The 22,928-nt window shown below is 43.4% G+C and overlaps 1 protein-coding gene across 5 annotated transcripts in view; it reads right to left on the minus strand.

Annotated features, from left to right (window-relative positions):
- The window catches only part of LOC137351682 (leucine-rich repeat and immunoglobulin-like domain-containing nogo receptor-interacting protein 2), a 192,576-nt gene that overhangs the window by 134,169 nt on the left and 35,479 nt on the right, over positions 1 to 22,928 (minus strand). The window contains exon 1 of one of the 5 annotated variants that reach the window (XM_068016387.1): positions 9,752 to 9,818. The exons of 3 other annotated variants lie outside the window; for them this stretch is intronic. The gene's annotated coding sequence lies outside the window, so the exon portion shown is untranslated. Of the gene's footprint in view, positions 1 to 9,568; positions 9,819 to 22,928 lie in introns of those variants that run through there. One more of the 5 variants, XM_068016385.1, reaches the window with a different exon arrangement.

Genomic DNA, 22,928 nt, shown 5'->3' on the forward strand with positions numbered 1-22,928 from the left:
AGGTTAAGGGATAGGTCAATAGAAATACAGTGCAGACATTTAAGGGGATATTTCAGAATACACAGGATCGATACATTTCAACAAGAAAGAAAAATTCCAGGTGTGGGATGGGACCTGCCATCCGTGGTTAACTAAAACAGTTAAAGATAGTATCAAACTTAAAGAAAAAGCCTATAATTTTGTAAAGATGGGAGGCAGGTCAGGAAGATTGGACAGAATATAAAAAACAGCAAAGAATGACTAAAAGATTGATAAGAAAGGTAAAATTAGAGTACAAGAGAAAGCTAGCTAGAAATATAAAGACAGATAGTAAGAGTTTCTACAGATATTTAAAAAAGAAAAGTTAACAAAGTGAGCATTGGTCTTATAGAAAGTGAGTCTGGGGAATTAATAATGGAAAATAAGGAGATGGCAAATGAATTGAACAGATATTTTGCATCAGTCTTCACTATTGAGGATACAAGTAACATCCCAGTATTAGCTGTAAATCAGGAAATGGAAGGGAGGGAGGAACTCAACAAAATTACAATCACCAGGGAAGTGGTTCTGAACAAATTGTTGGAGCTGCAGGCTGACAAGTCCCTGGGTCCTGATGGACTTCATCCTAGGGTGTTAAAAGAAGTGGCCAGTGAGATAGTTGATGCGTTAGTTTTAATTTTCCAAAATTCCCTAGATTCAGGGAAGGTTCCATTAGATTGGAAAATAGCAAATGTAACTCCTTTATTCAAAAAGGGAAGGAGACAGAAAGCAGGAAACTACAAGCCAGTTAGCTTAACATTTGTCTTAGGGAAAATGTTAGAAGCTATCATTAAAGGCGTTATAGTCGGGCATTTAGAAAAATTCAAGGTAATCAGGCAGAGTCAACATAGTTTTGTGAAAGGGAAATCATGTTTAACCAATTTATTGGAGTACTTTGAGGGAGTTACATGTGATGTGGATAAAGGGGAACTCGTGGATGTATTGAACTTAGATATCCAGAAGGCATTTGATAAGCTGCAACATCAAAGGTTATTGCAGAAAATAAAAGCTCATGGTGTAGGGGGTAACATATTAGAAGATTGGCTAGCTAACAGGAAACTGACAGTAGGCATAAATGGGTCATTTTCTGGTTGGCAAGATGTAATGGGTGGCACATGGATCTGTGCTGGGGCCTCTACTTTTCACAATTTAGATAAATTACTGAGATGAAGGGATCGAAGGTATGCTTGCTAAATTTGCTGATGACACAAAGATAGGTAGGAAAGTAACTTGTGAAGAGGACATAAGAGGGATATAGATAGGTTAAGTAAGTGGGCAAAGACCTGGCAAATGGAGTATAATGTGGGAAAGTGTGAAATTGTCCACTTTGGCAGGAAGAATAAAAAAGAAGCATATTATCTAAATGATGAGAGATTGCAGAGCTCTGAGATGCAGAGGGATCTGGGTGTCCTAGTGCATGAATCGCAAAAGGTTAGTATGCAGGTACAGCATGTAATTAGGAAAGCTAATAGAATGTTATTGTTTATCTCGAGGGGAATTGAATACAAAAGTAGGGAGGTTATGTTTCAGCTATACAGGGCATTGGTGAGACCACACCTGGAGTACTGTGTACAATACTAAATGCATTGGAGGCAGTACAAAGAAGGTTTACTGGACTAATACCTGGAATGGGCAGGCTGTCTAAGGAGGAAAGATTAGACAGGCTAGGCTTGTATCTGCTGGAATTTAGAAGAGTAAGAGGCAACTTGATTGAAACATATAAGATCCTGAGCGGTCTTGACAGGGTGGCTGTGGAAAGGATGTTTCCCCTTGTGGGAGAAACTCGAATTAGGGGTCACTGTTTTAAAATAAGGGGTTACCCATTTAAGACAGAGTTGAGGAGAATTTTTTTCTCTCAAGGGTGATGAGTTTTTGGAATTCTCTTCCTTAAAAGGCAGTGGAAACAGAGTCTTTGCATATTTTTAAGGCAGAGTTAGATAGATTCTTGATAAGCAAGGGGGTGGAAGGTTATCGGGGGTAGGTGGAAATGTGGAATAATCAGTTCAGCCATGAATTTATTGAATGACGGAGCAGGCTCAAAGGGCCAAGTGGCCTACTCCTGCTCCGTATTCGTATGTTCGTATATAAGTTACAAGTAAAGGCGGCATTTGACCGAGTGTGGTTTGAAGGAGCACTAATAAAATTGAAGTCAATGGGAATTGGAGAAAATTCTCCGCTGGTTGGTGTCATACCTAGCACAAAGGAAGATGGTTTTGCCTGTTGGAGGCCAATCATCTCAGCCCCACGACATTGCTGCCAGAGTTCTTCAGGGCAGTGTCCTAGGCCTAAGCATCTTCAGCTGCTTCATCAATGACCTACCCTCCTTCATAATGTCAGAAGTGGGGATAATCACTGATGATTGCACAGTGTTCAATTCCATTTGCAATTCCTAGATACTGAAGCAGATCGTGTGGAATGTAGAAAGACCTGGACAACATTCAGGCTTGGGCTGTTAAGTGTTAAGTAACATTAGTGCCACACAATTGCTAAGTAATGACCATCTCCAACAAGAGAAAGTCTAACCACCTCCCCATCATATTCAATGACATTACCATCGCCGAATCCCCCACCATCAGCATCCTGGTGGTTGCCACTGACCAGAAAGTTAACTGGACCATCTACATAAATACTATGGCTGTAAGAGCAGATCAGAGGCTGATGGATATTCTGCAGTGAGTGATTCACCTTCTGACTGCCTAAAGCCTTCCTATCATTTACAAGGCACAAGTCAGGAGTGTTCATTTGCAGCTCCAATAACACTCAAGAAGCTTGACACCATCTAGGACAGAGCAGGCCAATTGATTGCTACCCCATCCATCACCTTAAATGTTCACTCCCTCCACCTCTGGCACACGGCATCTGCAGTGTGTACCACCTACAAGATGCATGCAACAAGTCACCAAGGTTTCTTTGACAGTATCTCACAAACCTGCAATCTCTACCACCTAGAAGGACATCATCCTGATTTGGAAAGATCACTGTACCTTCATGATCACTGGGTCAAAATCCTGGAACTCCAAAGCTAAAGCACTGTAAAAGTACCTTCACCACACAGACTGCAGCAGTTCATGAAGGCAGTTCACCACCACCTTCTCAAGGACAATTAAGGTTGGGCAACAAATACTGGCCTTGTCAGTGATGCCAACATCCGTGAATACATTTTTAAAATGGCAAATTCATTTTAATATAGATAAATGTGAGGTGGTGCATTTTGTAGGAGGAATAGGGATGCCACACTCCTTGGAAGATAACAGACTAAATAGCGTGTAAGAGCGAAGGAATCTAGTGTACACATTCACAAATTATTAGAAGCAACAACACAGGTTATTAAGGCAATAAAAATCAAACAAAGTGCTCGGGTTAATTTTCAGTGGAATAGAATTGAAAAGCAGAGAAGTTAGGTTAAATGTACAGAACCTTGATTAGATCACACTTTGAATACTGTGTACATTTCTGGTCACCATATCATAAAAAGGATATACAGACACTGGAGAAAGTGCAAAAAAAGATTTACAAGGATAATACCAGAATCGAGAGGTTATAACTGCTAGGAAAGACTGAATAGGCTGGAGCTCTAGAAAGTAATAGCCTGAGGGTTTACCTAATAATGGTCTTTAAAATGATAGGTAGACATAGGGAAGATGATTTCACTTTTTTCTTCATTCATTGGATGTGAGCATCACTGGCAAGGCCAGCATTTATTGCCGATCCCTAATTGCCTTTGAGAAGGTGGGGAATCCAAAAGTAGAAGCCACAAATATAAAATAGTCATAATAAATCCAATAAAGAATTCAGAAGAAACTTCTTTACCCAGAGCGTGGTTAAAACTTGTACCTTGCTACCAAATGGAGTCGTTGAGGTGAATAGCATAGATGCCTTTAAGGGGAAGCTAAATAGGTCAGCGAGGGCAAAAGGAACAGAAGGTTATGCAGATAGGGTTAGATGAAGCAGGGTGGAAGGAAGCTCGTGCGGACCATAAACACCAGCACAGGCCTGTTGGGCCGAGTGTCTGTTTCTGTGCTATAAGGCTGAATTTTCCCATGGGTGTCGGCACCCCTATGTCGAGACCATGTTAGGTCCCAAGCCCAGGCATGGCTTCAGTGCGCCCCAGAGCAACTTTACATGAGACGGCCTCCGAATTGGCTGCATCCGTGTTTGCCATGCAATTAAGGATGGTAGGCAGACCAGGGAAGCAGGAGGCCCAGTAGGAGGGCTCGCAGCAAAGTCTGGGATGGCAGCCCCACTGGGAGAGGTGAGCACTGCTGGAGAAGAGGGTGACCTAGGGAGCTCCTCAAAATGGAGGTGCTCATGAAGGCCTCCCTTTTCAGTGGTTGACAAGATGACCGAGTACTGTGAGGGACCTCAGGATGGAGAGTTGACCCCTACAGAAGAGTGCCTGAAGTCGCTCTTGGACCCCTGTGAACATTTGCAGCCCTGATGATTAATTCAGCCACCCATGGCCACTGACCTGCCGGTGAGAGGCCGCCTCTGCAGCGTTGCTGGGCTCCCGACACAAGTGTCTGTGTGATGCCGGGAAAGTTGCAGCGCTGGAGTTAAATGACCCTTGATTGGGGCCTTAATTGGCTTCATTGCCTGCCTGTCTCTGTGGAGTGGGTTGCCGATTCCTGTGGCAGTTGTCCCTGGAAAAGTTGCTCAGAAGCAGGACAGCATTGGGGAGCTATCCTGACCGGGTTTCCAGCTAGTTTCACAGCTCCTCCCCGGGCCCCCCACCCCCGCCCCCGCCGCCCCGACATGCTGCCTACAAATTTATCTCCATGGGGCTAGGAAAATTCAGCCCATAAAGTCAATGCAATGAATTTCTAGATAGATTCAGGATATTGATTACAGTTATAATTCTTTAAGTGGGGCAGTGTCAGGTGCATTTTAACAGAAATGCAAGTGGCTGAAAAGACTAAAACAGTACAGTCAACTCTTTTCAATCAATAGAACTGGAAAGATTCTACAGTAGGTTGCCTGAGTTTTTTTTCAACTTAAGAAAACACTGAAGCTGCAGTTTGTATAAGTCACTCGCAGAGCAAGACAGGCTTTTCCCAGCAGCATCCTGAGCAGCGCTATGATGTCTGACTGACAAAGTTTATACAACCCTGGTGCTGCCTCAGTCTTTACTGCTGCAATGTAAGAACTGCAATATGACTGAGACAGTATGGGAAATGGAGTCTCTTGGGTTCATTTTCATTTTGTGGGCAGGAATGGTGAGGTAGTGCTCAGGAAATTGCAGTGCTGTACTTACTGCCCTGTTCCTGCGATGACCACTGCCATTTTGGTTGGTGTCTTCACATGAGCGGACCAGATAACCATTTATTTCATGTAGGAATCTATAGCTAATATACAATTTTTAGGTACTAACAGAGGGAGTGTGCACCGTGCGCATCATGCCCTTTGGTACTGGGCATTGAACTAGGTACTAGGCTTAACCAGTGGTCGTTAAAAGGATCTGGTAAGTGTCTGTTTTCTTTAATATAAAATGATTTTTGTGCTCCCAAGAAGAGCATAAAAGATGTCAATGGTATACTCAGAAATGGTCCTGGTAGCCATATGGGCTCATTATATTTGCATTCATTTGGTCTTCATGGTTGCCAGCATGATTTCAAAAGCCAGGACAGAAAGTGAGTCTAGGTTTCGGAGAAGCCAGCCTTCCAGTTTGGCTTTTCCTTCAAATAAGCAAAGTGCAGAAGACTGCCTAATCATTCCGCTCATCTTATTGGGCACTGACCACCCACACACTGATGGAGTTGAACCCCTTGCAGTTCATGAAGGCAATGACATTGTGTTCAGAGGACCAGATAGCCACATGGGTATCAGCAGTAAACACATTGGACTTTGAAGATTCCTGTGGAATAGAAACATTAAAATCCCATCCCATTCCGCTTCTGGTTTTCTATGTTGAAGGGGCTTGCCCTGGCTAATTATGCATCAGTGACTTGCTAGATACATCTGTGCACTACAGATTGACAAATACTGCAGATATCCCCTGCAGTGGCTTGGAAGAAACTGGAGACGCTAATATTCAGGGCTGCAATGATCTCTGTTGCCGTGGGCAGTGCTGTCTTTATGATCAATTAGGTATGCAGGTCAGATTCCAGCAGATGGCACAACTCAGGCCCTGGTAAAACCTAAACTATGAAGACAGTTGCCCTCAGGAAGGTGGATTGCCTGGGTCATCTTATTACCAACCAAAAAACTCAAACACAGAGGAACATCAAAACAATTCTTAAATATTCATAACGTCAATGGCAATTTTAACCTAATCTACTGAGGGTGGGGTGGGGTGGGGTGGAGACGGAAACTGACACATTCAGTTTGGCCATCTATTTCACACCCTGCCTGATTTCACCTTCCAAAGTAAACTTGGGCAGGATTTAACCAGGCAGCCATTCTGATCACATCATTTTTCCTGCAGGCAGCTTTGCTTCAAATTACCCCCTTACATTGTAGCAATTAAAGATATAGCTTTGAGAACTCACTTCCTGTGGGTGATCTGAATGGACAGTTCAAAAAGTCCCCACAAGCATTCCATCTAATTAATGTTAAGTTTACTATTTCAATGTAGCTCTTGTGCATTCTCACAACACCTTAATCACACTGCCATTGAAAATGTTACTCTCTAAAGCATATGAAAAAATAATTGGGAATGACTTTTCAAATATGTTTTTAATGTTTAAGGTCTTCATTTATTGGTGTTAACTACATGACACTGTTTTTGAAGGAAGATTTAAATATCACAGAGTACAAACATACAGAACTGGAAGATGGTGCACTGGGTGAACGCTAACCCACTAATTCAGTGTGTACAGTGGGTGAAAGGATGAATAGGCCCAACAGGTATGTCAAATCATTTCCTTTGTGGGGCCAGAGGAGCATCTGCCAGCAGAGGAAGTTCAGTTGACCAGTCTTCCCCTACTGGCAGCTGTTCTGTGCCCACTGGGGGCTACATTCCTGGCAGACAGTGGACTGGGTCCATTTACATAAGGTCCAGTATTTAAATCAGCATGGCCTCCTGCTGCCTCCAATGGGCGTGAAATTAGCTAGTTAGAGTGGCTGTCCACCGGAAACCCACTCCGAGTTAAAGTCCATTCCAGAGACTTTAAACTGCTTCCTGTTACTTGATCAACCATCAGCAAGGATTCTGGGATAAACTTCCAGGACTAATTCTTCTGCGGAATGATATATTATGAGGCATTTTGGCTCTTTGCATCTCTTGAAAAAGCTATCCATTTAGTTCTGTACCACCAAATCTTTTGTCAGACCCTTTCTAAAGAAAAGCATAAATATTTAACCATTTCCCTATTAACAGATATTCTGGTTTCTGCTTCCATTATTGTTTCTAGTCAGGTATTCCATGTTCAAACAACCGACTTTGTAAAACAAAATCTCATAAACTCTCTATTCTCTTGGTGATTATTTTAAATTTATGTCCTCCAGATACCAAATAAGTTATTTTCCAATTTACCTTTTGCAAATTTGATTGTAATTCTGAATACCTCTTTATCACATCCCTTCCTAACCATTTTTGTTCTACTGAAAAAGTCCCCAGTTGCTCAAATGTCCCACCATAACTAAAGCCTTTCATGTCCATTTAAACACTACATTCCAGAGTTGTTTGACATATAAGAATGAACAGCTACATTTTTCAAGAAGAAAACATGTCCTTATGAATGTATCAATTAGATTAAAGGAAATGAAAAATGGAAGGAGAGTGGCTGTGTTTAGTGATTGTTTCATCCGAGGCAGCAAAGTAGGTCATGTAATTGTATAGAAAGGTATTCTATCCCATTTAATATTCTTATTCTCTAAAGTTCTGTAATAAAGCTGCTCCTGTAGAACAGGTAGAGCCTAAATCCACTGCTGATTATTTTATCATTTGAACATTTCTTTCAGGAATGGTGCACTGTTACTATTATGCAGTTAGCAATAGCAAAGCAACACATTTCCAGCCAAGCGATAAGTAACTGTTACTCATTACAAGCCCTGCAAACCCTCTGTCATCTTTGATGATGGCATTTTAAGATTAATGATATTCTGAATCCTCTTCATTTAATTCAGGAAATTGAAGGGAAAGATTTTGTAAATTTAAAGGAAAATCATGAATCAGACAAATTACCTGGGCAGGATTTCCTCCATGGGCTTCACCCCGTCATCATGGTCAAATGGCAGTCAGAACCTCGCACTGTGTGGGAAACAGCTGTGATTTTCCCCAAATTAGCCAGTTAATGGCAGAGGGAGGGCTTGACATCCAATTACGGATGGTGGGCAGGCTCTCGAAGCTGGAGAGCCGATATGAGAACCTCCAGTACTGAAGATGGAGCAGGCTGCCTTTCCAGGTAAGTGAGAGGAAGGGTGCCCCAAGATGCAGGTGCCCTCTCTCCAACTTTTCAACTTTAAAGTAAGAAATTCTATCAGCAGCTGGGCCACCATTGTGGAGGGGGAATCCTGCAGCTGCAGGAGGGCCTGCAGCTGCAGCTGAAGATCGGTAAACGGAGAGTACATCTAAACCTGCCTGGAGCACTGCCCGCCCCCGCCCTCCACACCCGAACCCAACCCCCCCACCCCCCCCTCCACCCATCAGCTGCCTCCAGGCAGCTGCCCTGTTCCCTGACACCTTCAGGGACCTGAAGGCCTTAATAGGTTTTAACAAGGTCAATTGGAGACCCCCTGTTTGTGGGTGAGTAACCCTGCCGCCCTCTCATCTCGCCTCGAGCAAAATAGACCAGAGGCAGTATGGAACCAGGGAACTGGCACGCCAACCGGCGGTGCAAATTTATGCGCCCGCCCTGCTCCATGCCCACCCCCATTGGGACCTAAGAATTCAGCCCACTTGTTTCATTGCCTTTCACACAAAATGTCTTCCATAATAGTTCAAAGTTGCAAAACAAAATGAATAAAACAGATGGAAATAATTTTTATCTGAAAGATGTACCAATATTTTTTTTTAGATGCACTTATTGCATTTTCACGTGATCTCAGTTTAGTTGCTATTATTAGAGAGCTTGAGAACTCGTTTTCTGCTATCTTAGGAAAGCTGACTCAGCTTAAAAATGCCCTTTAAGTGTGTGCAAATACACTCGCTTTATAAATCCGCACTTCCAACGTAATCCCTAACACCAGTAGAGTTTAGAAATCACAAATGCAAAACAAGGACTGTAAATCAAATCACTCTCCTTACAAAACAAGCACCACTCAGAATTCAATTTGCTATTATCAAACCAGTTTCAGGAAGCACTGCTGTACATGGATAATTTTATGTACAAACCATAGACATAAATAACAAAAGGAACTCGGTTGCTGAGACTGATGCCGTGAAACCTACAAAATGAGCTTTAACCTTGAATGACAACTTGATGTAAAGGTTGAGCATTTCAGAGATGGTCGGTGATAGCGAATGTTTTAACAACATTCCTTATAATTCCACATGGCAAATTTTAAGCTTCCATCAATGAAGGAAGACATTGAATTTTTAAATTTATGGTTTATATACAATCATAATAATAAAAAACCAAGCTGCTCAAGGTACTGAAGTGTACACTCTTACCCTGCTTTAAATTCCTGCTGTGAAGCTTGCAGTTTGGTCACACCAACATAAAGTGAAAACTCTCGGGAATTGCTTACTCCAGTCAGATTTCAGAAAAAACACTTCCATCAGAGCAGCCTGGGCCTTGAAGTATGAGGTGGGGATTAACACCTGAGGCTGGCAGAAGTGCCTGATGTGACTTACCGACTGATTTCAGCTGGGATTCAATGCCAGTGCCCACACCAGGCATGTAAATCTACTCACAGCCTAAAGATAACAGTTTCACCACTGGGAGGAAGGGCATCACCAGAGGATAAAAGCAGGAAGTAAAAAATAAACAAACAAAAAGAGTTGGCTTGAAAGGGAAAGAATAAATTGGGATAATTAATTTAGAAAATAAGGAGTGGGACTGTGGGATGTTCAGATTCTAACCGAAATAGATACAGCCCCGAAAGATGAGTGTAAACACACTGGGGAGGGTTGAGGAGATTGTCACTTGGAAATGGAACAGTGCCTTGATAATCATTGGAAAAAAACGTACTGCTCTGTTTCTGTTCCTCCGATGCAATCCTGAAAAGGACCTACTGCTGGTGGTCAGAGTGCTCGCCTGTTTCAGGCAATAGGTCTTTTAATATGCAAATCAGGGTCCTATGAATTACATGGGATCCTGACTGCCATTTAGGGAGACAGGAATAAGGTGGGGCGCTGCCACCCTGGGCTCCCATCCCCTTCTGTGATTGCTTCTCCTGCCCTAGACTTCCCTTGCTGCTGGCCAGGATAGGGTGCCTGATTGGTGCCCATGGCCAGTTGGTGGCATGGTAATGAGGCACGACCCTCAAATTGATCAGGGCCTTCCGCCAGCACTATTGGACGGCGGGGACAGCTGCCCAATGGTTAAAATCTAACTCAACATGTGATGGAGACCTGAGGAATGTGGGTGGGCAGAGTAGGTCTGAGTGTAGATGATGAAATATTCCTGAACAATGCAAAAGAACAATTTCCTCTGGAGTGTGTTAATGACTTCGTAAATGTAGCAGGAAATGCCTCGGCTTGCTACTAGTGAAATTGATCAAATAAAAATATATAAAATTTACAGAGAATGCACAGCACAGAAGAATACCATTCGGCCTAACTGATCCAAGTCAGAGTTTATGTTCGACATGGGCCTCCTCCCACCCCTCTTCAAATAGTGATCAGGGGAAATCTTTTCTCTTGGGCCCTGAGCTGTTGCAACTACTGTATTGTTGTCTGTGAAATGCAACTGGTCAGAGCTGAGTAATATAGATTGGCAACTTACACAGACATTCTTGCAGCTTGCTCAATTCTCTTTGGCGAGCAGGGAGACATTTCAGAGTTTTATTTCTTGGAAGTTTCCTTCGTTATTTACCTCCCTCAGGAGATTGAATTAGTTGGTATGATGCAATGACAGAGCAAATTGAATGTGGTCTGTTGGCAGAAATTAGCTCATTGGGCCATATGGGCCTTCTTGTTCCATACAGTCTTATTAGCAAGCTACCACACTCATTTTCTGACAGTTATATCTTTTTGAGAATCGTTATAAAACATTTACATTTTGCTGAATCTCTTCAACTAAATCAAATGGGGTGTTAAACAATATATCAAAGTGCTGTTAAAGCTTGGTGAAAAGTGATACATTACTGGCTCACATCTCTACTCTTCCAGATTGGAATTCTCAGGAGATGCCAGATTCAATCTGCAGATATATTCATAATGATGTTTACATAAGTTTGAAGCCAGCTGCTCAGTAGAGAAGTTATCAGTGTAAAACTGACAACCCCATTTCAATAAACCAAAAACATAGATCTTTCACATTGATGGAAGCTTGCCAAGTTGTGAGCCACCAATCCCAAACAGGACTGCGACTCCTGACCTGTATTAGAGGAGTTCTGGATGAAAGTATGCAGTAAAGTTCCCCAGTATCCTGGTGAGTAAAGACCCAATACAGCACTATGCCATATCAAATTTGTAGTTCAATGCATGATCTTTGTTAAGTAAGCTGATCTCAAACTAGACAGCATTTGGAGCGCAAACACTTGGCCTCAGCACTCCAGGTTAGTGAGAGAAAAGTCAGAGATTCCATTCCTCATTGTTAACCAGTGCTTCTAGCAGGAAATAAAGTCTACATCAGGTGGGGACAGGGATTAGACAGACCATGAAACCCTCCAGAGTTCCATTTTGTGCCAGCAGTTGCTGTCAAAGCATGCACAAGGAGAATGCTTACTCTACTAAGTTACCAGTGGCATCCATTGAACTTTACTCGAGTAAGTCAGTATTTGCAAAAAAGAACAGATATTGACTTAAATGGTTTGGTTTATCTAAAGGGAGGAATAACCCTTGTTGTGACAATGTGTGATCACCAGTTTGAACTATCAAGAGCATGTCTAATAAGCTGTTCGCAACCAGCCTAACACCACCAATAGTTGAATTTTTTTCCTGGCTGTTGAGAGCTACAAAGTGAAACCAATCTCAGCAGCCTCAGTTTAATTTCCAGTTGAAACAATTCCATGCATTGAAATTATTCTCATTCATCCTTAATGGTTGCTCACTGACCAATAATGCTCAGAGATACCACAGCAATATGGCATAATAAAATGGAAAGTGTATAAAAAGCACAGCATGTTAGGTAGGGGTTAGGACACTTATTGGGCTGGTCTTGGTGCTGAGTTGAGAAGTTAGGCTGTATTTCCTAATACTGAAATCTATTATCTTAAAGTGTACACAGAGTGGGGGTGACATTGGTCTTGGGGAAAAGTGTGAATTGGGGGCCAGGGAATCAGCAGGCAGTATCACACGCTGCTCAATTTTCTTTTACATTGAAGGAAGGTAAAACGGGTTGCATTTCGTCAATTCCTGCTCTGTGCTACTGCCCATGATCTGTTTCATTCTCTGTATGTTTTAAAGAGGAGCACTACCCTAAATAAAACAGGTTTTGGGAGGAGCACAATCCTGCAGTGGGTGGAATGAACTATGTGTTGCTGCATTGTATAATCTACTTTCCAAGGCTACATCTTTTCACCACTAGCTTCATCCTACAGTGAACATACGAATTAGGAGCAGAAGTAGGCCATTTGGCCCCTCTAGCCTGCTCCGCCTTTCAATAAGATCATGGCTGATCTATTTGTTTCTCGAATTCCACATCCCATCTACCCCGATAACCTTTGATTCCCTTGCCTAACAAGAATCTATCTACACCAGCCTTAAAATTATTCAATGACCCTGCCTCCACCACCTTCTGAGGCAGAGAGTTCCAAAGTCGCACAACCTTCTGAGAAAAAAAAAATTCTCATCTCTGTCCTAAAAGAGCGACCCTTAAATTTAAAACAGTGCCTTCTAGTTCTGGACTCACCCACAAGAGGAAACATCCTTTCCACATCCACCATGTCAAGACTGTTCAGGATCTTATATACTTCAATCAAGTCTCCCCTCACTCTCCTAAACTCCAGTCAAAACAAGCCCAGTCTGTCCAACCTTTCCTCATACGATAACCCGCTCATTCCAGGTTTCTAAATAGTAAACCTCCTCTGAACCGCCTCCAATGCATTCACATCCTTCCTTAAATAAGGAGACCAAAACTGCACACAGTATTCGAGATGTGGTCTCACCAGTGCGCTGTATAACTGAAACAATACCATCCTTACTTTTATTTTCAATTCCTCTCATAATAAAGGATAGCATTCTATTAGCCTTCTTTATTACTTGCTTTACCTGTATACTAACCTTTTGTGACTCATGTACTAGAACACCAAGGTCCCTCTGTACCTCGGAATTCTGCAGTTGTTCCCTGTTTAAGTAATACTCTGCTTTTTATTTTTCCTGCCAAAGTGAACAACTGAACATTTTCCCACATTATACTCCATCTGCCAGATTTTTGCCCACTCACTCAATTTATCTATATCGGTCTCCAAGCTCCTTATATAATAAAAACAAGAAATGCTGGAAATACTCAGCAGGTCTGGCAGCATCTGTGGAGAGAGAAGCAGAGTTAACGTTTCAGGTCAGTGACCCTTCTCCAGAACTGGCAAATATTAGAAATGTAAAAGGTTATAAGCAAGTAAAGCGGGGGTGGGGCAAGAGATAACAAAGAAGGTGTAGATAGGACAAGGTCACAGAATAGCTGACCAGATGGTCGTGGAACAAAGGCAAACAATATGTTAATGGTGTGTTGAAAGACAAAGCATTCGTACAGATAGAGTGTTAATGGACTGAAAATTGAACAGCCGCAAGTACAAACATGTCATCGGGTCCCATCGGGTTTGGATCGGGTAGCACAGATGCTGCCAGACCTGCTGAATATTTCTAGCATTTCAGTATTTTGTATTTATTGAAATGATAGATACTTTGGCTATCGCACATCAAGTTCACAATACATTGCAGACCATGGTTGAAACATGATGTGGCTACAGCTGCATTGACCGTCCACAATTCGAAATATGGGGGCTAATTTTGACTTTGAGTGATGGTGATTCAGCCACCTGTTATATAGTTCTTGCAAATCAAGCAGAGATACATAATGGGGAGCTGAATCATATCATTTGCTTCACAGTAACTCACAAAGTCAAAATTAACCCGGTGCATGTCTGATGCTCGTGAGCTGATAGTAATGAGAACCGAGTAGATCTCAACAATCAGAAGCAACTGGCATAATTTAGTTGTCATAACTAGGGAATATAATTGTAATACACTAGGATGTTACAAAATATTTTTATTCTCCAGTTATTTAGTTTTTTGTGTATATATATGAAAGATATATTTAGATTTTATCTCTAAAACTGTGCAGCAGTACTCAAAGGATTAAATACTATCCAGTGCTTCATCTTTAGAGGAAATAAAATTTATGTCTCACAAAAATTCGGAAAAAGCTGTCTATATTTGTATATCGCACTGCATGTGAAATATAAATGACATTTTGAAGGTAATATATTAGGTTAAGATAGATTGCAAGGAAGTATGAATATCAATGGAATAAAGTGACGTTAACAGTTTAGTTTCAGCACTGTTAATAAGAACTCTGTTACCATCTAAAGTTGATCAAGCAACTGAGTGAAGTTTGCTGAAACTCTTGAGAACAGAGGCTGGAATTTTATGTCAGGCCGGAGGCCCTGCCCACCAGCAGAATAAGTTGTTGGCGAGCCCACCTCTGCAAGGCCTGGAAGCCACGCCATGATTTTACGTGGCCCAGACCCTTAATTGGCCTCGGGCGAGACTTCCACCCCTCTGAGGCAGCTCTTCAGTCCCTGCATCAGCACCGGGAATAGTGGCCACTGCTGGGACTGCACCCAGCCAGAACCAGCACCCTGGACGAGGCCACGGAATGCAGGTAAGTGTGTTGGGCCTTGCCAGGGACAATTGCCTGGGCCCCGGAGAGGCAAGGGGTGGGAGGGATGTGAGGTCACTCGAGAGGGGGGGCGTTGGAGTTGCTCCAGTGGGATGCCCAATCAGGTGGGCCCCCCCCACAGCCTGCAAGAAGGCCGCCAGGTTTTACTGGACAGCCTTCTGAGCTACTGAAATGCCAGTTTGCCGCTGGTAATATACCAGCCGCAGCAGAAGGAGGAGGCCTTAAGTGGCAATTAGTTGGCCACTTAAGGGCCTTAATTAGCCTGGGGCAGGTGGGCTGTTTGTCACCTTCGCCGTCGCTCATAAGATTGCAGCTTGGTGGGAAGGTGACAGGAACAGCACTCTCCACATCCCACTCAATTTTAAGCTTCCCCCATACCTCCAGCCTGCTCCTGCAGGGGGCATAAAATTCCAACCAATATTTCATTTAGTAGACACCAGTGACAGTGGTGTAGATTTATGGACTGTGCAAAAGGTGAACAGGGTGCGAGGTGAGAGGGAAACCCTTGTGGATACTTCAGTGAGGCATGGCCCATTTTAACTCACGCACCCTCATTTGAACACTGCAGCACTGTCTCTTACATGAATAGGGAGGATAGTCAGAGAACACTGGGGACCCAAGGGAATATTCCCTGGCATGAAGTTAGGTGCCAATGCTGGGAGAGAGGGGCACGGCCTGTTCTGGGGAGGCCCAGGGACACCTTGTGGGGTCCAGGGTAGCACGCTTGCTCTTCATGGCCCAGAAAGTTCAGGTTATCTTTTTGCCTTCACCTCTTTTGGCCACTCTGCTGACTCCTGCCAGGTGATAATATTGGCTCTGGTTCCACGTGGGCCTCCCGCATTTTTCACTTAAAAAGGCATCATGGCACCAATGACATCATCGAGCCATGAATTCGCAATGTAAAGTAGTGTCCTTGCCTGCCTGGTGAATTTTGATAGTGGGGTGTGACATCGTGTTGGGATCACAGCAGAAGCTCACCTGCCAACTCAACACAGCACCCACATTGGAGGTGGGCGGGGGGAGGGGGGGGGTGGGGTAGTTAAAATCAACTCGAGTGTCTCTCTGATTGAAATGGACTGAAAACTGTAAAATCACTGACTGCCATTTTAAAATCATGGCAGAATACCATGCTGATGGATGAAGTAATTGTCAAACAAAGGCAAGGGTTATAAATCACATCCCAAACACTAATAAATATAACCCAGTCAAGGTGAAATTTTTGCTGTGATATATTGAAGATGATCACATTAGCATGTTTGCCCAAAACTTTCCTGTCCACTATTGAAACAAACTGCCCAAAGAAATTAAAAGCAGCAGGATCATCTGAGATCCAATACTGGGAAAAAATACATAAAATTATTATTTATTTTTATATTTCTTACTGAAAAGAACATGTCGATGGAGGGGTTGTGATATTGATGCTTCTGCCCATTGTACAATGTGTGCTCAGTGCTGGGGTGGGGCTGCACTTGGTGGGTCTGTATGCTGATGGGGAATGCTGATTGTGGCTGGAGGTTACTCCAGTGCATGACTGAAGTTTGTGGTAGTATTACCAGGGAGGAGTTCACCAGACCATGGCTGCTGTTTGGAGCTTTCTGATTGCTACTTAGTGGACACTTAGGTTTAGCTCTGCCATCTGGCTCTTTTGTCCAACTCACAGGCATCTGGTACAGTGCTCCACTTTGGCAGGACGTCCAGCAAAAAGCCCAACAGAAAGCACAGTGGCCTGAATGTTATCAGTGTGCTGCGCTCCACGGTGGCGTGCTTTCAATTCGGCGGCCTTCCGACACGGAATTGCCGCCAAGGAGTCTCCGCGATATTACGCACGGGGGGCTCATTTAAATGGAGTGGGCGGAGCAGCCGCCCCTGATGATGTAGAGGGGGAGGCCTCCACATCCCCGGCGATGGTGTCCGGCACTACCATGCAGGCACCGGCGCCATTTTAAAAGGGCTTTAAGCCCTGAGAATTACTTTTAATTTTTAAAGGTGCAGCATTCTTTAATTTCTATTAAAAAATAATAAAGACATGGATGGCCCTTTAGGGCCCTTCAACGCTCATCCCCCCCAATGGTCATTTCAGTGACCAAGATGACCAACACATGCCTTTTTCCCTACCCGAACTTTACCCCCCAAACTTCTAACATTTCGCCGATAACCCCTTCCCACCATCCCCACATCCAGTAAAAATGGATTTCCCCGCTTCTCCACCCATCCCACCCTGAAAATGTTATTCCTCCCCCCTCCCCACTGGGTTCTCGCCTCAGAACTCCATGCGGAGTTCCGAAGGCGTGCAGAACATGAATGGCGGCCGTAAAATCGCAGTGGGACAGCCATCGCCTGCAGGTAAGTATATTTACATCTTATTAACGTTAATTTGCATATGGAGATGAAGGGCCCATCACCAGGAGGCAGGGAGGGCCGCACCAAGGTTCTTCCGCCGCCAATAATATGCGGTGGGCCCTTCTCAACCTTGCGGGTTTAAGCGGACTTTCCCTGCAGAATTTTACCAGCCCCTGCGCTGCGATCCGCAAAGTCGAGGGGCCGGTAAAATTCAGCCCATAATGTGAATCACACATCTGAAGTGCTGGTTAGAAGCTTTTGCACAGCATTGTTATGAAAGTACTTCCATTTTTCGTTAAATTTTGCGGACTGGTATTTTAAAACTGAAAAAAGGATTCCATAGATGCTGCACTTTGTGTTTTTTTAAAATAAAGTCATCGTAAGGTCTTTTGGACTTGGTTTGCAAACAAAGTGTACTGGAAGTCACCTGTCTTCGGATAAATACCCAGCAGGTGTTTTTTGACTTTGGGGAGTTTACAGAGAAGTGACAGGTCAAGATTTATAGTCGTCAGGAGGCTTGATTCTTGAGAGATTGTTTTTGGTTTCGCTTTGGACAGTCAGTTGGAATTTTAAAAATCAACCTGAACGACAAAACCCCAGCTTAGCCTGTTCTATCTCTTTGAAAAGCCTGCCAGTTTTCCATCTCTTTGAGAAGCTCTTTGAAGCGAGTGTAAGAAATAGAGAAATTGATGCCTATATTCAACCTGAAAGGCCTTCTTGAAACCTCTGTTGCTTTATTTCTCCTGAGACATTGGAAAAACCTGCTGGATAAATCCTCGATGCCGCCTGAATTGCTCCAGAGAAAGATCCCAGTGACAGCCGTCTATGTGTATTTGGGACACCAAACCAAAAAAGGGATAACCGACATCTTTCCATATCTCCTCTTTTTTCTTCAAGAATTAGCAAGTATTTGGTCAAGGTATTCTTTTTTGTCTTTTTTTGAGAACAGAGCTCTAAAAAGAAAATCTCTATTTTTTCTGGTTAACCGTGTGTGTGTGTGTGAGGGGATAAGGTAAAAGGGAACTTTCATATTTCAATCTGTTTGTTAATGCTTTGCTTCATTACTGGTTATGTCTTGTTTTATAATAAACTGATGATAATGTTGTTTATTAAAGAAACCCGGTTGGTGTATTTTTCTCTGGGATGAAGAATAGAGTCTATGATTGACTGTATTGGTAACTGGTAAACATTTAAATATATGTTGTGAACTGTGGAGAAGTGGAACTAGAAAAGACAGTGCACTCCTCCCACCTCGGTCGTAACAGTATACAGACACATGCTTTCTGAGAGGTTGTTTGGTAGCAATTAAGACTTACCATGCAGTGCAGTACTAAGAGAGGGCAGCACCATCGGAGTTGCTGTCTTTTGAATGAGACGTTAAACTGTGGCGCTGTCTGCTCTCCCAGGTGGACGTAAACAATCCTGGGCTGACTTTTATCAGCACGCCGCCAAGCCCCCATGATATTACACGCAGGGGCTCATTTAAATAGAGGGCTGGAGCGTCTGCCCCCAATGACGTAGAGGGGGCGGCCACCGCATCCCCAGCAACGGCGTCCGGTGCCAACGCGCAGGCGCAGCCGCCATTTTTAAAGGGCTTCAGCACTTTAGTGACATTTATATTTTTAAAGGTCCCAATCTCCGGGAAATAGAAGTCAAATTTTAAGAAAACTTTAAATCCTGTCTCCCACCCCACAATGGGTAATCGATATAAATTGCCATCTCCTCTCAGAAAAAAACTTCTATTTATATCCCAGACTTTCCTCCCCAAAATTTATTTCCTTTGACCCTCAACCCCTTCCCACCGTCCCTGCAACCAATAGGGATAGTTTTCCCCGCTCTCCCTCCATCCCTCCCTGATAATTTTATTCCACCCCCTCCCCACCAGTGTCTCACCTCAGAACTCCAACAGAGTTCCAAAGGCATGCGAGTGGTGGCCGATTGGCCATAAAATCGGTGTGGGACAGCCGACGGCATCAGGTAAGTTAATTACCATGTTAATGTGGCTAATTTTTATATTTTAATGAAGGCCCCGCCGCCAGGCGGTGGGGTGGCTGCACCGAGGCCTCACCATCACCGGAAAATTGCGGTGAAGCCTTCTTGACATTGGGGGTTGTGGCAGCCCACTCCCGGCAGAATTTTACCTCCCCCCGCCATAACCCCTGGCGCTGAGGGGCTAGTAAAATTCAGTCCCCCATGTCACTATTTCGAAGAAAAGCAGGGGAGTTCTCCCCAGTGGCCTGGGCTATATATACCCCTCAATCAAAATCACGAAAATATAATCTGATCTTTATCACGTGGCTGTTTGTGGCAGCTTTCTACACGCAAATTGACTGCCACGTTTCCTACCGCACAATGGTAACAATACTATAAAAATACCTCATTAGTTGTAAAGCACTTTGGGACATTCTGAGGTCATGACGGCACTATAGAAATGCACGTCTTTTTATCATTCTTTAAAAAGCCACCTACACCAGAATGGAGAAGTCCTGAATTTTCTAGTGAGTTTAGTGGGTATCTTGTGGATAAGTATAGCAACTTCACACATTCCATGTGTCTCAACGGCGAATCTCTGTGTGAGATAAAGGTACATTGCAGCTTCTGGAGGAGCAGTGTGCAGGAGAAAGAGGGTGTATGCACAGTCAAGGATGTTGATCAGAGCCAGGGTTATGCAATGGATGTATGTAGAAGCAGGAGATCTGGCAAACTTATTAGGAGGTGAATAGTAAGTTGCTGGGTAAGCTTATGTTTTCTTTGTAACTTGGTAAATCTGTTATGTGCTTATTATGCGGGTTATATATTTGGGGTATATATTGAGATAGGTGGGGAAACTACCATGGGGCTGTAAACCAGAGCAATTTTTAGGTGGATTGTGACTGTCTGTATATCTTAAATGCTGATTTGCCCCTTTCTTTGGAATGTATTTTTTCTAGAAGTTAACTGGTCAACTAAATGATCGGAAAGAAGAAGCATTTCTGTTGGTCAATGTGTCTGTAACTACAAGGTATGAATTTAACATCAGCAAAAGAACAAAGAGAGGGGTTGAGACAATTCTTTTTTTTGCTGAGGGTTGTTTGTTCTTCTAGAAACAATGATATTAACAGAATCCATGTAAGCTTTTATTAGGCATGTGGATTCATTCTTTTTTATTTCTCATACGATGGGGGCAACAATGGCTAGGCCAGCATTTATTACCCATTCCTAATTGCCCTTGAGAAAGTGGCGGTGAACCACCTTCTTGAACTTCTGTAGTCCATGTGGTGTAGGCACACCCACAGTGCTGTTAGGTAGGGATTTTGACCCAGTGACAACAAAGGAACTGCGATATATTTTCAAGTCAGAATGGTGTGTGACTTGGAGCAGAACTTACAGGTGGTCGTGTTCCTATGTGCCTGCTCCCTTATTCTTCTAGGTGGTAGAGGCCTCAAGTTTTTGGAGGTGCTGTCGAAGGAGGCTTGCTGAGTTGTTGCAGTGCATCTTGCAGATGGTACATACTGTAGCCACTGTCCAGTGGTAGTGGGGGGAGTGAATGTTTAAGGTTGTAGATGGGGTACCAATTCAATGGCATGCTTTGTCCTGGATGGTATCGAGCTTCTTAAGTGTTATTTGAAGTTGCATTCGTCCAGGTAAGCGGAGAGTATTCCATTACAGTCCTGACTTGTGCCTTGTAGTTTGGAAGGTCTTTGGGAAGTCAGGAGGTGAGTTACTCATCGCAGAATACCGAGCTTCTGACCTGCCCTTGTAGCCACAGTATGGCTGGTCCAGTAAGTTTCTGGTCAATGATGACCCCCAGGATATTGATGGTGAGGGATTCAACAATAGTAATGTCATTGAATGTCAAGGGGAGATGGTTAGATTCTCTCATGTTGAAGATGGTCACGTCCAGATCTTGCTGCATGTGGGCATGGACTGCTCTATGATCTAAGGAGTTCTGAAAGGAAATAAACATTGTGCAATCATCTGCAAACATCTCTACTTCTGACCTCATGATGGAGGGAAATTCATTGATGAAGCAGCTGAAGATTTTTGGGCCTAGGATACTGCCCTGAGGAACTCCTGCGGCAATATCCTGTGGCTGAGATCATTGGCTTCCAACAACCAAAACCATCTCCCTTTGGCCTGGATTTGACCTCAACCAATGGAGAGTTTCCCCCTGATTCCCACTGACTTAAATTTTAAAAGCATTTCTTGATGCTACATTTGGTCAAATTCTGCCATAATGTCAAGGCAGTCACTCCCACCTCTGGGATTCAGCTCTTTAGTCCATGTTGAGGCCAAAGCTGAAATGAGGTCTAGAGCCAAGTGGTCCTGGTAGAACCCAAACCAAGCATCAGTGAGCAGGTTATTGGTGAGAAAGTGCCATTTGATAGCGCAGTCGATGACACCTTCCATCACTTTGCTGATGATTGAGCATCAGCTGATGCAGTGGTATCTGGCCGGATTGAATTTGTCGTTCTTTTTTTGGCAGAATATATCTGGGCAATTTTCCGCTCTGTCGGGTAGATGCCAATGTACTGGCTAGAGTCACAACTAGTTCTGGAGTACAAGTCTTCAGCACTACAACTGGGATATTGTTGGGGTCCATAGCCTTTGCTGTATCCAGTGCACTCAGCCATTTCTTGATTCACGTGGAGTGAATCGAATTGGCTGAGGACTGGCATGTGATGCTGCAGACCTCAGGAGGAGGCTATGGTCGACCATCCACTTGGTACTTCTGGCTGAAGATGGTTGAAAATGCTTCAGCCTTATCTTTTGCACTCACATGCTAGGCTCTGCCATCTTTGAAGATGGGGATGTTCGTGGAGTATCCTCCTCCAGTGAGTTATTTATTTGTTCACCACCATTCACGACTGGATGTGGCAGGACTGCAGAGAACACATGAACACAAGAAATAGGAGCAGCAGTACACCATATGGCCCGTTAAGCCTGCTCCACTATTCAATACGATCATGGCTGATCTTGGGTTTCAACTCCACTTTCCTGCCCGTTCGCCATATCGCTTGATTCCCTGAGATACCAAAAATCTGTTTATCCCAGCCTTAAATGTATCCAACAATGGAACATCCACAACCCTCTGGGGCAGAGAATTCCAAAGATTCACAACCCTTTGAGTGAAGTAATTTCTCCTCCACAGATGGCGAGGCGGTCACATGATTGTCCAGTGTCCTCATTTGCAATTTAGTTAGAGTCCAAATATTTTCAATCTCTCTCGAGTCTCATTGTTTCAATGTTTACCCCTGGAGGTATGACTCCACTGTTAATGTTCCAAGATGGTTTTGAATGTTTTGCCATTAGAAATGAAGCTAATTCCAAATTCACGAGGCATTGTCCTGGATGTAACCTTGTTAGTCATGCGTCTCCAATTTGATGTCCTGGGTATTTCAATGTAAATTGTGATGGCCATCTTGGCTGCCAGCATTTTAAAAGTTAACAGTAGGATCCCGGCTCCTTTTTAAAATTTTAATGTAGGTTTCCAACTGATGAATTAAAAATCCTCATTTCGCACAGCATGTTTTCTTGACAACGCTAATAAATTTGTCAAACAGGATTTCCCTTTAGGAAAACAATGTTGATTTGTTCAAATCATACCTTGCTTTTCTAAGTGCACTATTAAGACTTCCTGAATAATAGATTCCAGCATTTTCCCAATAACTGATGTTATGACCAGGTGAGAAAGGGGTCTAGGAG

This window comes from Heterodontus francisci, chromosome 36, assembly GCF_036365525.1.
Source record: "Heterodontus francisci isolate sHetFra1 chromosome 36, sHetFra1.hap1, whole genome shotgun sequence".
Lineage (NCBI taxonomy): Eukaryota > Metazoa > Chordata > Chondrichthyes > Heterodontiformes > Heterodontidae > Heterodontus > Heterodontus francisci.